The 20,264-nt window shown below is 39.3% G+C and overlaps 1 protein-coding gene across 1 annotated transcript in view; it reads left to right on the plus strand.

The window, feature by feature from the left end:
• The window catches only part of CACNA1C (calcium voltage-gated channel subunit alpha1 C), a 416,820-nt gene that overhangs the window by 6,889 nt on the left and 389,667 nt on the right, over nucleotides 1–20,264 (plus strand). The window lies entirely within an intron of this gene.

Genomic DNA, 20,264 nt, shown 5'->3' on the forward strand with positions numbered 1-20,264 from the left:
CAAACAAACAAACTCACCACGTTGTTGGTATCTACTCTAAATTTCAATCTGTATCCATGAAGATGGAGAGCTCATTTCCCAGTGTCACCCAAGGGCTGAGCTGCTGCCAGTTTGCTGTCTTTAATCAGGCACAGAGGCTGTTTGAGGGGCTTTGGGAATAATTTGCTATTTTGGGAATCTCTGGGATGTTAGAAGCTTGTACAGGAGTGCTAAAATGGTGTTTGTAGAGGACTTCTGCAATTTTCCTTTTTTTTTTCCTGCATGTGTCTGTGGTTTTTTTCAGTCCCACATAGAAAATTCTAAATTTTAGCGGCTGTCTCAGCAGGCAAAACATTCAGAATCCATGAAAAGCCACCAGCAAGTTGAATGTTCTTCAACAGCTGGGAGAAATTAGCAGAGTACCAGTTAAAGCCTTGTTCATGGAGGGACAAAAAAAAAAGTTATTTAACCTGGTATCTGTCAAGAAATAAAAGAAATCCACAAGTCTCACCTGGGCACCAAGAAACTCAACAAATTTAGGAGGGAGGGGAAATTTGCTTCTTTAATAAAAGACAGAAGATGAAAATAAAATAATTATTAAGGGTGACTGGAAACCTAGTGGTTTTCAAACCAGAAACAGTAATAAAAAGAAATCTGATTGCACAGGAACTGTTTTTGAATTTTGTACATAAGAGAGTTAATGGCTGCAAGGAAAATATTGTTGGAGAACCACCCCACCTTAAAGAATACTCTATGATATATTTAAAATATCCTTCTCTAAATGGCATTGTTATTTATCTAAAATATTCAGGTTTTTAACCCACTCTGTGTATGGTTGCCTTCGGGTGTTTTGGAAAAAACAATTAAAAATGACTGAACATGACATTATAATTACAAAGTAAATATGCTCTAATTGAGTAATTAACTCAACATTTCTTCCTAAAGGCATTGTAGGAACAAAGTCATGTTAGTGATCAGATTTCAGATTCTTTATTCCAAGGGACAAAAAAAGGCTCCCATTCTCCAATATGGCTGGCTGGATGCAAAACTTCTTAAGATGCCTCAATTTTAAAATTTAATATGTAATTTTTGAATTTTAATACACATTATTGTTACATCAGATATACTTCTATCACTTTTTGTCAGAAGAAATAATCTTTTATACTGACAAAAGGAGTACTTGTGTCTCTTTGCTTGTAACTCAGCTCAACTCTTGGGTAGCAGCTTTATTTGGTTTCATGTAGTACTGGCAAAAATGCTAATTTTGAAACTGCAACTTGTGTGATACAGCTGTCAGTAGCAGAATTTTAGCTTCAGGAATGCTTCAGTAGTAGGAATTTTAGCTAAAATTCCTGAATTTTAGCTCCAGGAATGCAAAAATGACCTGTGTGAGAAGCAAACATAATCTGTGTGAATACAGGAATTCAAGTTGATGTGTGTTGAAGGGGAAAATGAGTTATTGCACCTAAATACACCTCATAGAGGATTTATGTTGAGCCTTATTTCTGGTGCAGATTGACAAATATCAGGAAGCTGAAAGTTAAGACTGATCTGCAATGCCAGACTTCGCTGGGTTTTCCATCTTATAGCTTCCATTTAAAAAGAATATTCTCAGTGCAGACCTTACATGTAAATATTAGACATTTGAATTAAGTGCAAAGGGGTCTGATTTCCTAGGGATGAATTTAACATATTGACAGCAAAGTCAGCAAATGAAGTTGCATAGTCCCAAGGGTCATCAAGAAAACAGAGGAAATCCATAGCATTCATCACTCTCTGGAGCTGTGCACAAATAGACCTGTGCAGGGAGGAAAGCTTCACCTGTGTGCTGAAATTCACATATGATAATTAAATTGCCTATTATTGCTTTTATAAATTGTATATTGCCTCTTATTATTGCCTATTATAAATTGTATAGATGCACAGAGTGTTTTCAGGTGTAATTTAAATTCAAATTGGTGTCTTTGGAGAGAAGTAAAAGGCATTTATGGGGTGAAAATTAAAAGTGATCAGGTTTAATTGTGGGTTTAATGGAACTTTAGTGTGACTGTATCCAGGAGCAATAGCTAGGAGTGGATTACATGAAATCTTTTACATCACTTTCACCTAAGTGAAAATTTTAAGTGAAAAGCCTGAGATTTGCAGCACCAGTTATGTTTAGTGCCAGCAGCATCAGAAGTTGAATTCATAAATCAGTGAATGGCTTTAGCTATAGAACTCCAATATTTTGCCTGGCAGATTCTCACTGGCTTTGGCTCAATTGCACAAATTCTGTGAATGTGAAATATTAGCAGGTGTTTGGGATGTGCTGGTCCTGCAGGTAGCAGCACACACTGCTGAGTTCTCAAAAAAAAATTCTCCACAGTTTTCTTTGGGAATTGTTTGCTACTTCTTCAATGTAACAAAGCTCATTGCTTAAATCAGAAATGAACACATTCTTGAGGGTGTATGCTGAAAAACTAAATCCTTAATTTAGTGTTTTGGGTTTACATTATGACCAAGAAGTTAATAGTTTCATTTAAATTTTGGATTTGAGATGGATTGCAGTGAATTGGATTTGCAATGGGACAGTGATGACTGGACTAAAGGAACTCTGAGTATCTCTTGTCTTTTCAGCCATTATGGCAAAAGTCAGAAATAAAAGCAGAGTGAAAGACTAAGATGAACATGACTTGAAGGCTTTTCTCTGCTTTAAGGCAAAGGGTGTCAAGAAAGATCATCAGAGATGAAAAATTGTGTCCCAGCTTGCATGCAGTGATAAAAGATGTTATGCATGCCAGGAAATCAGTCAAAAATGACAAGAGGGACTTGCTGCTGGCAGCTCTCAAAGGCAACCAAAGCATTTTAAAATAAAATTTGAAAAAATTCAGCCATCCAACTTTGGAAAAATTGAGCATGGAGCTTTACAGGTGCCTGGCAGAATCCCTGGGAATGTATCATGGCACACGGTCAAATGTGAAGTGCTTAAAAAAGGATCACATCTCCAAGTATGAATAATTCAACAAAACACTGCAGGAAGTTTTTAATGCTGAGAATGCAACTTCTGCTACTTTCTATGAAACATCATGCTTAGACATCTCCTTAAGTGCTTTTAATTTGCAATGTGGTTCACACAGCTTGGAGTATTTCTGTGGAGAGATGTGCATTTGACTGCAACATACATCCTGCTGTTTCAAGGCAAAGCTTGTATCTAAATAAGTACATATGGGTCAGCAGTTCTTTATTTTTCCAGTACTTAGCATTCTTATTGAGAGCTTTGCTGTTATCTTTGCCTTGAATTTGCTCTTATTTCACCAGAACATTTTTTTTCTTTTAGTTTTGGGGTGTGCATTCTTGAGATTTTGTCTGTTGTGCTTTAAGGCAGTTTCTGATGGAGAACATCAGTGCCCAGAATGCACTGAGTGCTCCTAAGGATTTTGGTATGCATGCTGTAGGGCCAGAAATAATTTCTCCTAATTTATGAGAAATATGGATGGGAAAGCCCTGTGTGCAGTCAGCTCTACAAATATCAGAGGGAAGGAAATTTATTCTTTTAGCATGTATTGGTGGTGTTTGATACTTCAAAAGGAATGTGATGTAAGCTCAGCCAGATGGTTTAATACATTGGTGGATTTTATTACTCCTCTCCCTGAGTCGTGTTGGAATACTATTTTAGAATACTATTTGGAGATGGAATTACTGCAGAAGATGGAAAGCCCCACTTGTCATCTTAGGATTTAAACCTCTAGTTCATGTAGCTAGTTGTTCTGCTAAAAGCAGTAGAAAGTATCTAAACCTGATTCTGCAGCTACAAAAGATCTGACAGACTGTCAGGTGCTGTTTGGGAGATTAATGTAAAGACTGGAGTATGGAAATTTAGAGGAGCAGACTGTATTCTAATTTATTTTTGTGTTAGGATGGAGACTTTCAGGAAGTCTTATATCTCCACAAAAGCTCTGTTTCTTTCCTTTTGGAAGGTTGAAAAAGAAATACATTCTCTCAAGTTATTTACTTCTCACATGGTCATGGTCCCTGTAAGATGAACATCTTCCAGTATTAAAAGCTCTCTTCATCTTCCCAATGTGCCAGGTCAATAGGCTTGGAAAATTAATTTTTTCCTTCTTCATCAGCTATGTTGTGTGTGCTTATGTGAAGATATCACCCTAGGAGGTGCATGCAAAGAAATTAATAAGTTATTTAATTTTAATAAGATCCATGTTATGAAATGGTGTTTAGTTACTGATATCATCAAGCCTGGAACAGACACAGCAATACTGGGAAGTTTTATCCCTGTGTCTGGGTGTAAATCAGAAAGAGCAAACCCTGCCCAGCTCCTCCTGAGTCCACAAGCAAGTCTGAGTCTTGTGGTACAATTAGACCCTCTGGTTGGTTATTTTGTCCTGCTCCAGCTGTGGTGATCAAGGAGCAGGGCTCCTGATGGGTGCCCTCCTGCAAGTGTTGTTCCATGATTCATCTCTTCCCACTTCTGCTGACTTGCTTTTTCTCTGCCTTTGTGTCTCCCTTGTCATTCCAGAACAAACAACCCAACCCTAGTTTGTTTTTTTTTGTTGTTTTTCCTAACTGCACCAGCTTTTCCACCTCCATGCCCAAATTTGATGTTTCTGGTACTGGTTTTCAGTAATACTGGCCCTAATTCACATTTCTAACGCAGTTACTAAGGCACTGCTGTCCTTGGAACACTCCCCTATAGGACTCCAGTACTTTGCTCAATTAAGTGTGGAGTTTATTCCTCTCTGACAAGTCCCTCTGGGCTGTGTGTGGAATGTGGCCATTTCTCACCTGTACCTCCTGTCACCTCCTCCCTTTGTTGCCAGTCCTGGTGATCCCTCATGCCATGGCCAGTAGTTTTCCATGTCCTTGTCAGGCCAGGCTGAGACATCTGCCTGCAGCCCCAGCACCAATTATTCTGAGCAGCCTTAACCTCACTAATGAGTGCTGTATATTAATAAGTAAAGAGGATTCTCTTCTTTGTCAGTGCAATCTTTCCCTGGTGATGATCAGTTTTACAGTCAGGGTGTAACAGCCATGGAAGGGGGCTGATGTCTTGGGAAACAAATGACCAGACAGGTTTAGAAGGAGTCAGTGCACAGACTTGTGAATTTTGAGCCAGATGCTTTATGATCAGGATGTGTGTGGACTTCCCTCCTGGGTGTAAATTGCAGAGACAAAGTCTGTTACTCTTGAATGCAGACATTGCTGTGATCAAATGGGATCTGATAGGAAAGGGGGCTGTTGTCTGGGCTCTCTCTGGGGACTGCACATGGTGCTGTGGGGTGTGTGCACACAGCATGCTTGGATAGGAGGCATTAAACCTCTCTCTCCCTCCCAAACCTACACATACTTACCACTAGGCACCTCCAGGGCTTGACTAGAAACTTAGATATACAGATAGTTCTGCTTTTTATCTGCCATCTTTCCAGAGTGTGTATCATGAGGCATTTTTTATTTTTTGTTTCCAAATAGCTGGGGAAAAAAAAAGAATTATCTACTCTTGGGAACCATTAGAATGTCTTTGAGATGTCTGCAGTTGCACTGTGCCTACACAGTTTTGTGTATATATAGGCAGAAGCATAATTTGCTTAGTGGACTAGAATGAATAAGTGATGGTGATTGGAAGGATCTGGCTGTGTGTTATGAAAGATTTTGAAAGAAATAGAATAGTGTGAAATAAGAGAGATATGCCCTACGTTTTGTCATTGTTCATATAGTAAAACTGATCATTTGGCATAGATTTCATTTTACCTCACTGTAGGTGTTTAAATTGTCTAGTTAGAGCTAATCCTTTAGAGCTGGTGTGTAGTCAGCTCTGAAGTGGAGAGGAAATCAGCCATGGCCAAAGAACATTATAGATATATGAAACAGGTGGGGTAGGCTGCTTTTTTGGGAGCTACTTAACTCTGGCTTGACTATGTAGCTAAAGCTTTGGTGACTAAGTTAGACTAAATGTCAGATTTCAGATGGCTGGAACTACTGCACTGAATATTCTACCTTGTGCATGTGTGTGGCTTCTAATTTTGGTTGTCAACAACAGAAGCATAGTGGGAAGACAGGAGTTCTGTGACTATTTTAGTTCTAAGTCACCTGTCTTTCAGGTGGCCTGTGTGAATGCAAATGCATTCAATGTATACATCCTGCCTGGATGCATGCTGTTAAACAAAAGAAATTGGCAAAGAAAAGCATGATAAGGAAAATCACAACTTGGGAAAAATCCCAGTTGGAAATTCACGGAAGCTGCTTCTTGAGGAATGTTCCTGCTAAATTCCTGTGTTGTGAGAACAATCCATTTTTCCTGAGATTATGTTTAGGAGTGGGAAACTTTGTGAATGCAGAACAGGCAGCTTCAGGAGGGAGATGGGTTTTCCAGAGTCAGAGAGGAGAGTTTTGGGAGTGTCAGAGAGGGATGGCAAGTGTGGCAGAAGACACAGCATCAGAGGAATTATGCTGTCATCAGTTCAGGTTTTGCTTCCTGGCTGGTGAGTGTGGGTACCTGAGCTGGCAGGAATGTACCAAATTCACCAGGAAAGATGAACAGCTGGGTGACAGCAATGCAGAGAGGCTGCTCTGCTGTAACCCTTTGCTTTGTGTGGGCTCAACAAATGCAGTGTGCCTGGTTTTGAGAGTGCCATTTTTGAGTCATGGAAAACTCCTTTTCAAGCAGGGTCTCAAAGAGAAGATAAACTGAGGTGTGAAACTCACTTGGTCTTAGCAACTTGGTGACTTTATTGAACCTTGGACATGCTGGCAAATGGGATTCTGCCTGTCAGAGGCTGGATTTCCAGGTAGAGCATGCAGGATCCCTGCTTTCAGCCAGAGGGAGAGCCCTTGTCCCCCAGGCTGCAGCCAGGGGAGCAATCCTTCTGGTGGCATCAGAAAAGGTGAACCTCTCTTGGCAGAGAAAGTTTTTATCAGCATAAATAAAGGGTAGCACACTCTTTCTTTATATCTGTGCTACTACATCACCTCAAAGAATGTGCATATTTTCAAATTTCTCCCTCTCACTGCCACAAGCAGGGCCAAGAAGTTGTTCTGTATCACAGGAGCTCTTCAGTGCCTCTTTGCCCAGGATTTGCAGCTCTGGCTCTGTCGTGCTGCCCTTTGCACAAGCTCTGGAGTGCCCAAATCCTGCTGTGCCCAGGGGGTACCCAAATCCTGCTGTGCCACAGCACCTGGGGTTTGTGAAGCAGCTATTTCAGCTTCCTGGAGAGCACCAGCCAGAGATTCTCCTTGCAGAAATTGCCATCTGCAGTGGGATAGACCAGCTCAAAGCAATGCTTGCCCTTCTCATGAAGTGCTGGTGAAATAATTGAACTTTGTGAACTCGGCTGTGAAATCTGAATTTTGAAAAAAGGAAGTAAGGGGATTTTTAAATTAAATAACAACCTTTAAATCTAGTATTTACCATCAGTGGCTTCCAGTTTAATCTTTCTGAAGAAATCACAAACATATATTTTGCCTCTTTGAAAAGATATTCTGTAATTTTGCATGGGGTTGTCTCTGATGTTTTCTGTCATCGTCTCACCATTTGCTTTTGAATGCTCGTTTACTGTCTGTGCCTGGTAATGATACAATGACTCAAAACAAGAGAATGTTTCAGGAAATGTATGGATTTAAGTGGGAGTAATTTACTTAAAATAATATAACTGTTTTTGTAACACTACTTTTCTGATTAAGCTATTGTACTGCAAATAACTTGAAATAAGGACAATGGGGATCCCCAGTCTACATGTGAAAATGTTGCATTTATCCCACTGCAGGCCTCAACAAGTTGCAAAAGACACATTTTTACAGAGATATTTCCAATACTTTAAAGATCATCCTGATAGCTCTGAGTTTCCTGCTGTCCTTGGGCTGTCTGTGGGTAACAGATTTTTGAGGACATCTGCTAGGCTGAAGAATCTCTCCCAACAGTTTCTGAATTCTGCTGTTTGGTCACCAAAAGGGTTAGAAAATGAAGCAGACCTGACCTGGGGAGATAAAGTGAAATAATGTCAGGAAGTGACCCCTGACATTTCACAGTTAAGTTTCCCCTGGTTGCTGCTCCTCATTGTTACCAGTGCACACCTTATCTGACATCTGCCTTTGCTTAGTTACAGCTACCAAATATTGGGTATAATAAGGGCTATTCCATTAAGTTGAAAGGGTCATGAGGTGTGTCAAAAAACTTTCACGTGCTTGTGCTCATTAATTCTGATCAATTTTTTATAACTCTATCTTACATAAGATTGGATGCTCCAGCTATTTTTAGTCTTTCATTGAAGATGTTATCCTGCTCTGCATTTCTTATACCTCCTTTTTTTCAGTTCCCTGGACTTTCAGGCTCGCACGTAGGTTGGAAATCTTTCAGGGCTATGTTTCTGTGTGTTGGTTCATTCTGTCCAGAATGAAAAAAGCCAACAAGGATAGAACTGCTCAGTCATGGGAGAGGAGTCAATCTGCACACACCTCCTTCCTCCAAACAGAGGGGGCACAATACTTATGGCAATTTTTAAATAGGCTGGATGTTTTGAGGCCTTCTGTTATGCTTTTGTTAGTTTGCTGGTTTGGGTTTTTGTGTTTTCCTCTTTTTTGTTCTCTAATGAGCAGTAGAAACACAGAATTTCTTGACCAGATGAGTGGTTTATAGGGAATTTTCTGGCTTCTTTTGTGATGCTGATCCTGCAAACTGTGGAAGAAAGGAAGACAAGAGCCTCAGCTTTCACCATCTTTGGTGAGATCTGCAAAGTCCAAAGGCAGAGCTGGAGCAGCCAGAGCCTTCTCCCAATGGCAGAGCTGACCCAGAGCCTCTTGAGCTCTCACCAAGTGCTCTGCAGACCTGGCGTGGATCTGCTCGTGCCACCCCTGCTCTGCTCTGTGTAAATTCGCTCATGATCAATGGGTCTGCTTTTATATAAACTGCAGCTTTTATTTTTAGAAAGAATCTACAAAGGCTTCTTTAAACATTTGTCTGCATCCACTGCAGAAAAGGTCACAGAGAAGAGGCTTAACTCTCTTTGTGTAGTCACCCAGTGACTCAAGAACCATTCTGGGGTTACGTGTGGCAGTGTTCAGCCTGGGATGTAAAGCAGATGCTGGTTTTCCTCATACAGGTGCTTGCAAAGATTGTCTCCTGCTGATTTTCCCCACCCCTTATTACCTCTCACCCTCAGCTCCCCTCCTTGCTGCAGTTGCAATCTCCTGATTAGTGCCTTATTTAGGTTGGGAATGCTCACAACTAGCAGAGCAAGCCAAGGGTGCTTATTTTTGCATCTGTATATTACACATGCTTAATATTTAGACCTGGAACATTCAGCAAGATGATACCAGGAGCTAAAAAAAATATTAAAGTCTGCATGCTGGAGATAGAACATATTACTTTAGGTACCAAACAACCCAGTAAAATTATTTTTTCCTCTATGGAAAGTGCTATAAAAATATGACTTAAATCTGTTAATGCTATAATACCTCTAGACCATGGAGGTCGAGTCTGAGTAAATGAATGGTTTTGGGTATTTGTTTTTTTTTAGTTATCTTTTAATATCACCCTGCATATTAACCAAGCCACTGTTTTCCTTTGTTGTATACCATGGTTTGCATTCATGTGGTTGGTAATTTTCTGTGGGTTTGTTGGAGGGGAGGTTCACAAGGACTTCCTTTTCCTTGGTTTGCAGAGCATGTTGTGTATGCAGCATTCTCTTGAGGGTTTTGTGGATGAAAGGAAATAGAGATAGAAGAAGCTTTTATTCTTCCCTCAATTCAAATTTTGCCTTTTTTTGCATGTGCTCTTTCAAACAGCTTAATGATGCCAAGTTACAAAGAGCCCTCCTGTTTGAATACTTTTATTTTGTCCAAAGTTATTAAAAAATGAGATAATGTTAATTAGGTGACTGAAATTACTAGAAACACCAAAATTTTCTATTTTTACTTACTTAATTCTTGGGTTTGATTGAACCTTTTGTACAGTTCGTTTCAAAACTTTTGTCTTCAATTGGTTTTGGTGATATTTTGTTGGTATAATTCCAAGCATCAGGGGAAGGAAAAAAAATCAGACTTTAAAAATAGAAAAATGTGGTTTTTAGAACACTAAGATTAATAGCTGAAATAAAAGTCAGTTTTGACTCTGAAGCATCTTATAAATACCTTTTCCTTTGAACCTGCCTGCATTTCAAGAAGGGAGTGCATCTTTAATTTATTAGGATATTGCATGCATTATCTAAAATTAGGTAAATGTAGATCAAAATAAATTTTTGCCTTTCTGGAAAGCAAGAAATAGTTTTTAAGTGCCTGTTTTGCATGTGTGTGCCAATGTCTGGTTTTCACTGAGGATCATATAGTAGGTACCTCTGGAAATTGGAGAGGTTTATACCGTAATTATATATTGAGATTTATATCTCAATTATATATTGAGATATAAATCTCAATAGGTATATAAATATATATATTATTTATTTATTATTATAGATATATAATAGATATGTATTATTATATAATATATAGATATATAGATTGATATATAATATAACATCAATATTATAATTGATATTATAATAACAGTATATAATTGATGTTATATATTATAATATGAATTATGATTTATATAATTATCAATTATATATTGATATATAATGGATAATATCTCTATATAATAATCTCTATGTAATAATATATAATAGATATCTCAATTATATATTGAGATTTATATATATATACATATATATATATACATATATATACATATGTATATATATGTATATATTCTCTTAAATTGTATGGCCACTACCTGAATGAATCTTTGATTTGGGTGAGTTCTCACCACCCTGAACAGACTCAGAGGTACCAATAATGCTGCAAAGTGTGGGAGTGTGGGGCTGCAGAGCCAAAGATGTTGATGAAATTTGACCAATTGGAAGGAGGGGGCTAGAAAAGGAGGAGGCTGTGGAGCAGATGGCCTTCAGAGGTCCCTTTTAATCAGAGTTATAGTGTCATAATGCAGATTAATGACTTCCTGCTGTGGGTATGGCCACTGTGAGGGAGGGCTGGCAGCCAGGGCTTATGGCTGGTATAGGAAGTTTAGATTTACACTCTCCTTCTCTGTGCTTGCTGAGCTCCTCCCCACAAACCCTGCTGCTCTCTGGGTTTGTGCAGCTGAGGGCTGACCCCATGGACAGCAAGAGGAAGCAAAAGTCCTCAGCCTGTCAGAATTGCCACTCTCTGTTGTCTGTCAGGACCCAAGACCTGGATGCCAAAGTTTGATTTCTTGTTTATGTGTGTGCCTTTATTGAAACGTCTTGTCTGCAACTCAGATACAGACCTACATAGAGATCCCTTTGTGCTTTTTAGCCATCATCTGCTGTAAATGGGAACAGACTGCTATTTCTGGACTGAGTATACTATGAGTTGTGGAAGGACTGTGATTGATTTTTCTAGGATGAAGACTATTGAAATTGCAGGCTCTGAATTATTTAGATATCATATGCTTGTACATATTTTCCAAACTGTGTCACATGCTTAGGGCCAAAAGCAGCTGCAGAACTGCTCTCTACCTTGTGCACAAGCACATGTGCATGCATGTGCTCCCCCCAAATAAATGGGAGTCATTTAATCTCATTTAATCCACTGAAATTTGTTGTGCAATTAAACTTGTGGTTTAGATTACTTCTGTACAGTAAGAGAGACTGGCACTTTGAGCAGCTGCTTTCACTTGTATTTCAGAAATCTGTCCTAAGGATGGAAGAAATGATCTTCCCATTGACTGTGGAGGGGGTTTAGACAAAATCCCTTTTTTAAAATGCTTTGGGTTGGGTGAGGCAAATCAAATTAACAGGTTTGTGTGTTGGTTTCTATCCCCCTCTGCATTTTCAGACAAGGAATCTGGAGGCCATCTAATATGGTGAGGATTATTTTTGAATGTAAGAGCTTAATTTCTGTAAGGAAGTTATATTTAGATTACTCACCAAGTGAAGAGTAATCATTCACCAATAAGAAAATGACAAGCAGTTAGGACGACAGGTTTGTCAGAAGAATGCAATTTATTGAGCTACAGTTAATCTCCAGAGAAATTCTACTGAAGTCCAGGAAGTCTTACCAAAATGTGCTTGCACCCAGGATCTGTAATGGTGGTAATGATAATTTAGACAAACAGTGGAAAAAAATTGCATTTAAGTATTTGTGGGGTTCCCAGATGAATGGAGGAATAATGAATCTGACTCCATGTTCTTGAAGGCTAATTTATTATTTTAAGTTACTTTATTATATTACAGAATACTAAACTATACTAAAGAATACATAAAGGATACTTACAGAAGGTTAAAAAGATAATAATGAAAACCTGTGACTCTTGCTAGAGTCCCGACACAGCTTGGCCCTGATTGGCCAAAGAGTGAAAACAATTCACATTAAACCAACGAAACAATCTCCAAACACATTCCAAAGGAGCCAAACACAGGAGAAGCAATGAGATAATTATTGTTTTCCTTTTTCTCTGAGGCTTCTCAGCTTCCCAGGAGAGAAATCCTGGGCGAAGGTATCTTTCCAGAAAATATGACTGTGACATTTAAGCAGGAAAGCTCTCTCTTGGTGTCTCTGTTTGAGGATCTGTGCCTGGAGTTTGCCCAGGAAGCCTGGTGTCCCTCCAAGCAGCTCACCATGATGTGTGAGCATGTTACTGCAAAGGTTTTGTGCTGACAGATGCCGTAAAAATAGGTGTCCTACTTTAAAATGATGTACCAAAGCAATATACCATGAGAGATGCATCTACAGCTCCCTGAAGGTGAGGAACTTTGGGGTTTTATTTACTTGCCCTTGTGCTCTGTGTTCAGCTGGAGATGGTGTTATCCCAGGAGAAATGTGGGTTTCTGTAAAAAATACCCTCTCTAGCTGTTCCTGCACACACAGGGCTAATTGGGTTCTCTCAGACAAATACAAATCCTCTTATCAGCAAAGAGATGTTTGTCACTGCTCCTCTGTTGCTGATTTTGAGTCTTATGAATGTTTCACTGAGCTGTGGTTGAAGGGAATTGTTCCCTGGCTTGATTTCTATTGCCACCAGGAACTCATCTCAAGAAACCCAAAAAGGATTCTTTGTGAGTTTCTCTGGCCTTTCTTGTAGCTTGAAAGTCACAAAATGTAAAAAATGCACGTGTTTTGAAGGAAATTGCCCTCTTAACACCTCCTCACCCTAATAAATTTTTCTCCTGATAGAATTTGTGATTCAGCTGAGTTTACCTCTCAGGCATTTGCCTCTGGTCCTATTACTTAGCGGGGTTGATGCTTTTCCCCCCTCTTCCTCCTCTCTAAAAAACCCCAAACCTCACCTCCCAGTCTGTTTCTTTTGAATCCATAGTAACAGAAGAGAATCACCCCAAGCTAGATGGATCTTTGTGTTCTGCTGAGAATTTTCAAACTTTGAGCTTTCTAGATTCTCCTGGGCAAGGTTTGAGATGCCTCTTTGGTGAAGGGGACAGAATAGAGAGATTTGCTTTAAACCCCAAATTTATCATTAAGTAGGAATACAGTTTGGTTTTACTACAAGTAAGAGATGATGTCTTTCATTAAAAAACCCCACAATGCAAAACAAGCAGTGCCCCTTCCTTTCTCCCCACTCTCCAAAAAGCAAACAAAACAACAAAAAAAAAAAAAAAAGCCACAAAGCAAAAAAACTTCACAAAACCCAAACCACCCTAAACACCTGAACTGTGCTCTTTGAAAACCACAGCATTTTCAAGCAGAAAAGTAAGGGAAATCCTACAAATTTGTATCTTGCTGTCTGGATCTTTTGTACATCCAAGATTTATGCATACAGAAGAATGACCTTATTTGCAACCTACTCTGAAATGTGGGAATTTTGCATGGAGAGAACTGTTTAGGTGGTGATTTTAAGCAGGAGCTGTCCCATGCTTTATTTCAGAAGGGAATATATTGCCTAGGGAATTATTATTGCTTGTAGTCTTGTGCCTCATTCATGAGCCAGAAATCCACTGTGCTGCCTGTTCTACCAACGTGGAACTTTTCTGAAAAATTCCAAACCTAAACAGTGTTGGCAAAATGACAATCATTTGCCACACAATGTCAGTAGTTAATTTTCAGGAGTAAATATTTAACTTGGGGGCATTTGGTACTGGAAGTGAGAGCAGCTTGTGCACTTGTGCTCTTCATTGAAATGGGCTTTTTTTCACATTGCTAGGAGCTCATTGCATCTTCTGTGAGTGGCATGCAGAAAAAGAAGCCTTGATTTTGAGGAGGGAAGAAAGGAAAACAAAGATCTCATGTTGAGTGAGGCACACTTCTTGAAAATTATATTTTTATATAGATTTTTATAAAAGTGTTTAGTCTCAACTCTGGCAAACAAACTGTCTTAAATAATGTATTTTCTTTGTACATGTAAGTTCTAAAACCCCCCAAAAATTTACAGGAGAAATTCTTAACTCTCTTATCTGGGCTAGAAACTACATTGAGTCTCAGCCTGATGTGGTATTTCAAAGTGTGTGTGTCTATTATAAATTTCGTTATAGAAAAATCTCCAGTTCAAGTTGCAATTCAGCTTTCATTATAATTCCTACCTCTACTTACAGAATGCCTTCAGAAAACCCTTCTATTAGGGGGAGAAAAGCCCTAGTATCACTTTAGTTGTTAGATAACAGAATTAATGTCTTGTCAATTTTTTAAAAGGCTAATAAGGAAAAAATATCCAAATCATGCTTCAAAGAAAGAGTTTTAGGTGAGTGCAGCCTTGCATTTACTGCAGGAAAGTTCCAGGCAAGGAGACTGAAAAGTTACTAAAGATTTCTGGAAAAAAAACTGCTTTCTCATAAAAATAAGTGGGTTTATTTTATGTCAAGATTTTAAGTTTTGAATATGGCTGGTCATTGTCCTGAGATACTAGGGTTAGTCTATTAGGCTTTTAAAATGTAGGCTTTAGAAAGTCTATTAGGCTTTTAAAAATTGCAAAATGAGGTTCTAAAACCAAAGAAAGAGTTCCAGGTTGATGGTCCTGAGCATCCCCATCCTTCCCCCTACCATGGGGTGATGAACACAGTCATGGAAACAGGAACCTGAGGAGGTGCTGTTGTAGCTGATCATCTAAAGGCTGGGGTGAAGCAGAGTTAACTCAGGGAGGTCCCTTTTGATGGACTAACTGATGAAATAAATACATTATCTTTCTGTGCACAGGCTTTTCTTCATGTCAAACTTGCTTTAAATGAGCAAAAGAAACTGCTGCTCACGAGAAACCTCACCTTGGGTGTGTGATTGCAGACAGAGATTTTTGCTGGCCTGGTCTAACAGACTTAAGAGTGTGGAAGGTACAACTTGAGGTTTTTTTTACTGCAAAACCCATTGCTTATTACCTGTGAGTTGGGTGATGGTTATGACCTTTCTGTTCATTGAAGTACATACATATATATCTAAAATATATATATTACATATATAGGCATGCTTCAGGGCTGTTATCATGCCACCCTCCCATCCCCAGGAGCAGCAGGCTGAGTCCTGCCATTCCCATTCCTGTGATTTTTGCCTCGTGGCTCATGTTTTCCAGGCCTTGGCTTGGTTTCCTTGCCCACTTTGGGCAGCCTGAGCTGAGCCAGTCTGTCTGGGCTGGGGAAGCCAAACCTGCAAACCCACTGCATTTCAGGTTTTGTCCCTGTTCATGCACTCCGTGGTTATGACTGCATTTTAATGGGAAGAGGGCAGAATGACAATATCAACTTGTGCTCTGTTGGATGACAATATCAACTTCTCTTGGGGATCCAATACAAACCCCCCAAGGCTTTTCTGAAAATAATTTGGGCAGATGATTCATTTTGCTTAAATACTTTGCATTTGTCCCTGCTGAACTCCATCCTATTTTAAGGGCTTTTTCTTCAATTCATGGAGTTAATTTTAAATTCAGATCCTGTCCTTCAGTGTATTTGCTTTACCTCCCAGCTTCACAGTTACCTGCTTGTTTAATAACACTACTCACCATTTAATCACCCAGATCATTAATTGAGCAGAATCAAAACATGCAACAGAATCAGATCCTGGGCAGGCTCTTGGGTACCTCCCTGTGACACATCCTCCAGTTTAGATGTGCAGCAATGATACCTGATCCCAGGCATCCACTGGTTTCATATTCATGACATAGCAATTTTTTTCTTGCTTGTATGTCCCTGGAATTCTTATGAAACTATCACACAACACCTCATAGGACTATTAATAAAATGAGGAGGCATGGACCTACTGCTTCCACTTTGCCTGTGAATTCTGTTGCTCAGGTCTGGAAGAAACTGGTTTTCTTTGATGCAATGTGTTCATGACAGGTCCATGTCTCTTGCTCATTTTCTACTTGTCCTGCTAGTATTTACTGATGCTTGTTTATTTTACTTATTCCAGTTTTTTTTATTTTTGTTTTTTGAAACTGAAGTTGATCTGGATGTAAATTTGCCCTCCTTCTACTTTTTTTTGGTAGGATTCTTCCTACCATTTCTGAGCCCTCTGAGATCTCTCCTGTCTTCCATGAGTTCAAGCCAGCAGCCAACAGCTTTGAGGTGACTTCAGAAAGTGCTTTAAATATTCTAGGACATTCTAGGGTGCAAAGTAGCTACCAAAGTAGCTGAAAGCATGGACATCATCCAATGACTTACTTCCCTTTTACAGTTGGAAATGATACCTGTTCTGGTTTGGGGTTTATTTGTGCTAGTCGTCAACTCTTGATGGATGTTTTTTTAGTAAAAATTGATGCAAAAACGTCATGTAATACTTAATCCTTCTTGGAATCATATATCAAATGCTCTGATTTTTCCATTGGTTAATGGATCAATGTTTTCCACATTCTTCCTCATTAACAGCTGATATCATACACTGACTTTTTTTATTGGTGGTGTTCTTTGTGCTTCTGATTTTGACACCTCTCACTTCGATATTTTAAAACATTTTTCCCATGGGCTTGAACTGGTCTCACACATGATCTTAGCAATGTGACCAGCTTCCTACTTCCTTTTTGCCTTCATTCTGAGAGCAGTTAAGACACTGAGTTAACCAATCTCATCTTTTACTGTACCCAGCTCTCCTCTGCTTTGGGGGAAAACACAGCAGTTTCAGGGTGTGCGATTTTAGGATCTGCTGTTTTTAAAGTGTTGGGGAAAACGAGTAATGACATTCCACATCAGGATTGGTCTATTTTTCATTTAAATAATTAATCTAAGCACATTTTTTTCTAAAATAAATGTATGGCTAACTAGCTGAAGTCAAAAACCCTCAGAAGCTGAGATTCCATTGTGTCGTTAACTTGCCCATGTCTTGTATCAAATGATCACTGCATAGTTGGGGTTTTTTATGATGCTTTTTTGATATAGTAATAGGTGGCATGGCAGATGGTATTAGAATTCAAATACCACTTAAAATGGTCATCACTGTGTACTTTAATAGGGTTTTTGGTAATGACAATTTTGGTGATTTAGCTGTAAGCTTTCAACATCAGGTACTTTGTGCAACGTGCTTCATTTCCTGTTGTAGGGCAGCCTTACCTGTTACTTTTGTGACTTAACTCTGATTTCTGAGACCTGTGTTTCTGTTGCTTCTGCATCTGTTTTAGTTCTACAAATCTGCCTTTTTTTCCACAAGTGAAAGTCTTTTCCAAAGACTTTGTAATCAAACTTGTTGACATATATGCTCTTTTCTGTTTAATTATATTTAGATGCTTAAATTAATGATCCATAGCACAGAAGGGCAGAATTTTGTGCACCAGCTGGACACAGTCAACAGTAGAAATTCTTGCTGAAGGGTGGTGGGGATTAGCAGGGTGATGATGCTGTGGATCACAGTGCTTAGTGAGTTATTGCATTTGGGTGGGGGCTCAATCTCCATTTCCTAGTTCTGGTCAACATCCAGCTGAATAGTGGTGTATTTGCTAGTGTGAAACTTTATTTGTAGCGGGGAAATTGAGTGGAGTATTTCACTGCTGCACTGCAAAAAAGGAAAAAAAACCCTCAAATCCAGTAACTGCAGCTCTCAGGTTGCAGTAAAGTTTTGTGGAGGGAGAGAAATGAGTGCTGTAGTTGAAATTTCAGCTTGGTGCCTCATGAGTTCAATAGGAACTGTGTTTTCCTTACTTCCCAGGAATTAACCCTAAGCACTTAGATTATAGGGTGGCATTTCATTCTCCCTGAAACTTTGGCTATGCTGTCTTTGAAAATATTTTGCTCAGTTCTTGAATGGAGCTGTGGGAGCTTCGCTCTTTTATTCAAGCTATTTCTATCAAGTACCTCCAGAACAAGTCTTTTGTCATTGCCATTTCTCATCTACTAGACATCCTGTCTGCAGCCTCAGAGCTTCATAAAACAGAGAGATCCTTATCAGTAACCAATACTTGTAATATTTGTTAATATAAATCTGTCATTACTGACTCATTGTTTGAAACTAATTTGATCAGCAGTCCCATAGCAAAGCACTTTGTCTCATATTAGAAGCAAAAGCAATAAAACCACCAAAAGCTGGATCCTTAACTTTGCTGGCATATCAAAGTCAAAATGCATGACTTGGATCCTCATGTGGAACCTAACTAATAAGAAGTAATAATGATGGAACTTGACGCATTCCCAAATTACAGAAAAGTCTTCATTAAGAAGCAGCAGCTGTTTATTTACAGGAGCACATGGTCTAGTCAGCATGATAAGAACACTGTGGAGAGGGATCAGCAAGTTTGCTTTTACTGGAAAACACACATCTTTCTTCTCCACTCTAATGGGTCAGTATTAAAGAAAAGCTGGAGTGGGAGAATAATTAGAGTGATTTTCCATTTATTTTTCCTTTCCAGCATGCCTCAGGCTAGGGAGGTCAAAGAGATGCTAAGAGAAAAACTGCATCTGGAACAAGTCTGAAAATAAATACGTATCCCATGAGTAGTGCTGTGCACAATTTGCTTAGCCTTGGAAAACTAAGTTTGTCTGCCACTTGATTGCCTGCTTCATCGAGGAAATCTGCTTAGCCTGTAGGATTCTGAAAGCTCTTTTTCTTCATTTTCAAAATGTGAGGGATGTGAATTAACCATTTCCCATTTCTTGTTTCTTTCAGCTTTCCCTTTCACATATCAGAGTCACATTACTCATCAGCTTCCTTTGGCTGGTTTGCAGTAAGGAGGTTTCTCAGTGAGCAGAGACAAGCTCTGGATTTCCCTGCTCTGTAACAGGCTGAAAATCTTACAGCAATGCCTGACATACAGTAACATCTGACTCTATCATGTCCTTCCTCGTGATGCAGTGAGATGAATTTACAAATCTTGAATGCTTTCTCGGTAGAGGCATATCCTGTTGCACTCTGTGTGTCAATGTAATTGTATTTATTCCACCTGCTTTCATTCATTTGTAGTGCAGTCAGTGCTGTGCTACCTTGGCACTGCACATCCAGCCATGAAATATGTATCTTGAGTAATAATTTCCATTCAAGAAGAGCTTTCCAACTCCCTGGTTTTAAATGTCTTTCATCTGATACTGTAAAAGAAACAGTGTCACAAGTGGTCTTCCCTTAGCTTTGTCTAGCTTTGTCTAGCTTTTGTCTGCAGGAGCTCATCTGTCCTATTTAATAACACCACATTTCTACACTAATCTAAAGTGGAACATGGTCAACAGGAGGCTTTGAGCTTGCTTTGAAGCAGGTGATCTAACTCCTTGACTGGGTTTCCACTCTCTGCCCCCTGTGTGTGCACTCTTTCTGAAGCACAGCCTGCTGCTCAGATGTCAGTGGAAGCACCGTTCAGGTTCTTGCTGAATCAGGAATGGGCAGGATTTTGAAGCTGAACTGTGGAGGAACAAGATCTGCAGGCCTCTCAGGCCTCCTTTTACCTGTACCTCAAATTATGGGCCACAGGCAAACTCACAAGTCCATAATAAATTAAATAGTCTCTTAAATGTGATACAGGACATACCTAAGCAAGGTGTTCTTCTCAATCAGAATTTCTCTTGTGACTTTGTGTAGAATCTATGCTGCACTTTTTAAACAGGGCTTACAGTCTCTTCAAAAAAGTGTCTGGGATAAAATTCAGTTAATATTTCACAATTTCTTGCAGAACTCAGCTGAAGCATAGCCCAAAGAGTAAAGCAATCTGTTCTGAAGTTTCAAAATTGTTTCCTCTTGAATTGACTGGGGTTTTAATTTGGGTCACAGTAAAAGCCTCATTGAAGAGGCACAGGTGACTTAGCTGTCTTTACTGAAACACTGGACCAACTGCACTGGCTTGAAAGAGTGGCTTTATTTTTTGTACTGCTAAGACCTTCTCAACACCAGCCCATGTCACCTGATCACCTGATGTGTATATTCCATCATTAGGATTGGGC

The sequence above is a fragment of the Molothrus ater genome, chromosome 5 (genome assembly GCF_012460135.2).
Source record: "Molothrus ater isolate BHLD 08-10-18 breed brown headed cowbird chromosome 5, BPBGC_Mater_1.1, whole genome shotgun sequence".
Lineage (NCBI taxonomy): Eukaryota > Metazoa > Chordata > Aves > Passeriformes > Icteridae > Molothrus > Molothrus ater.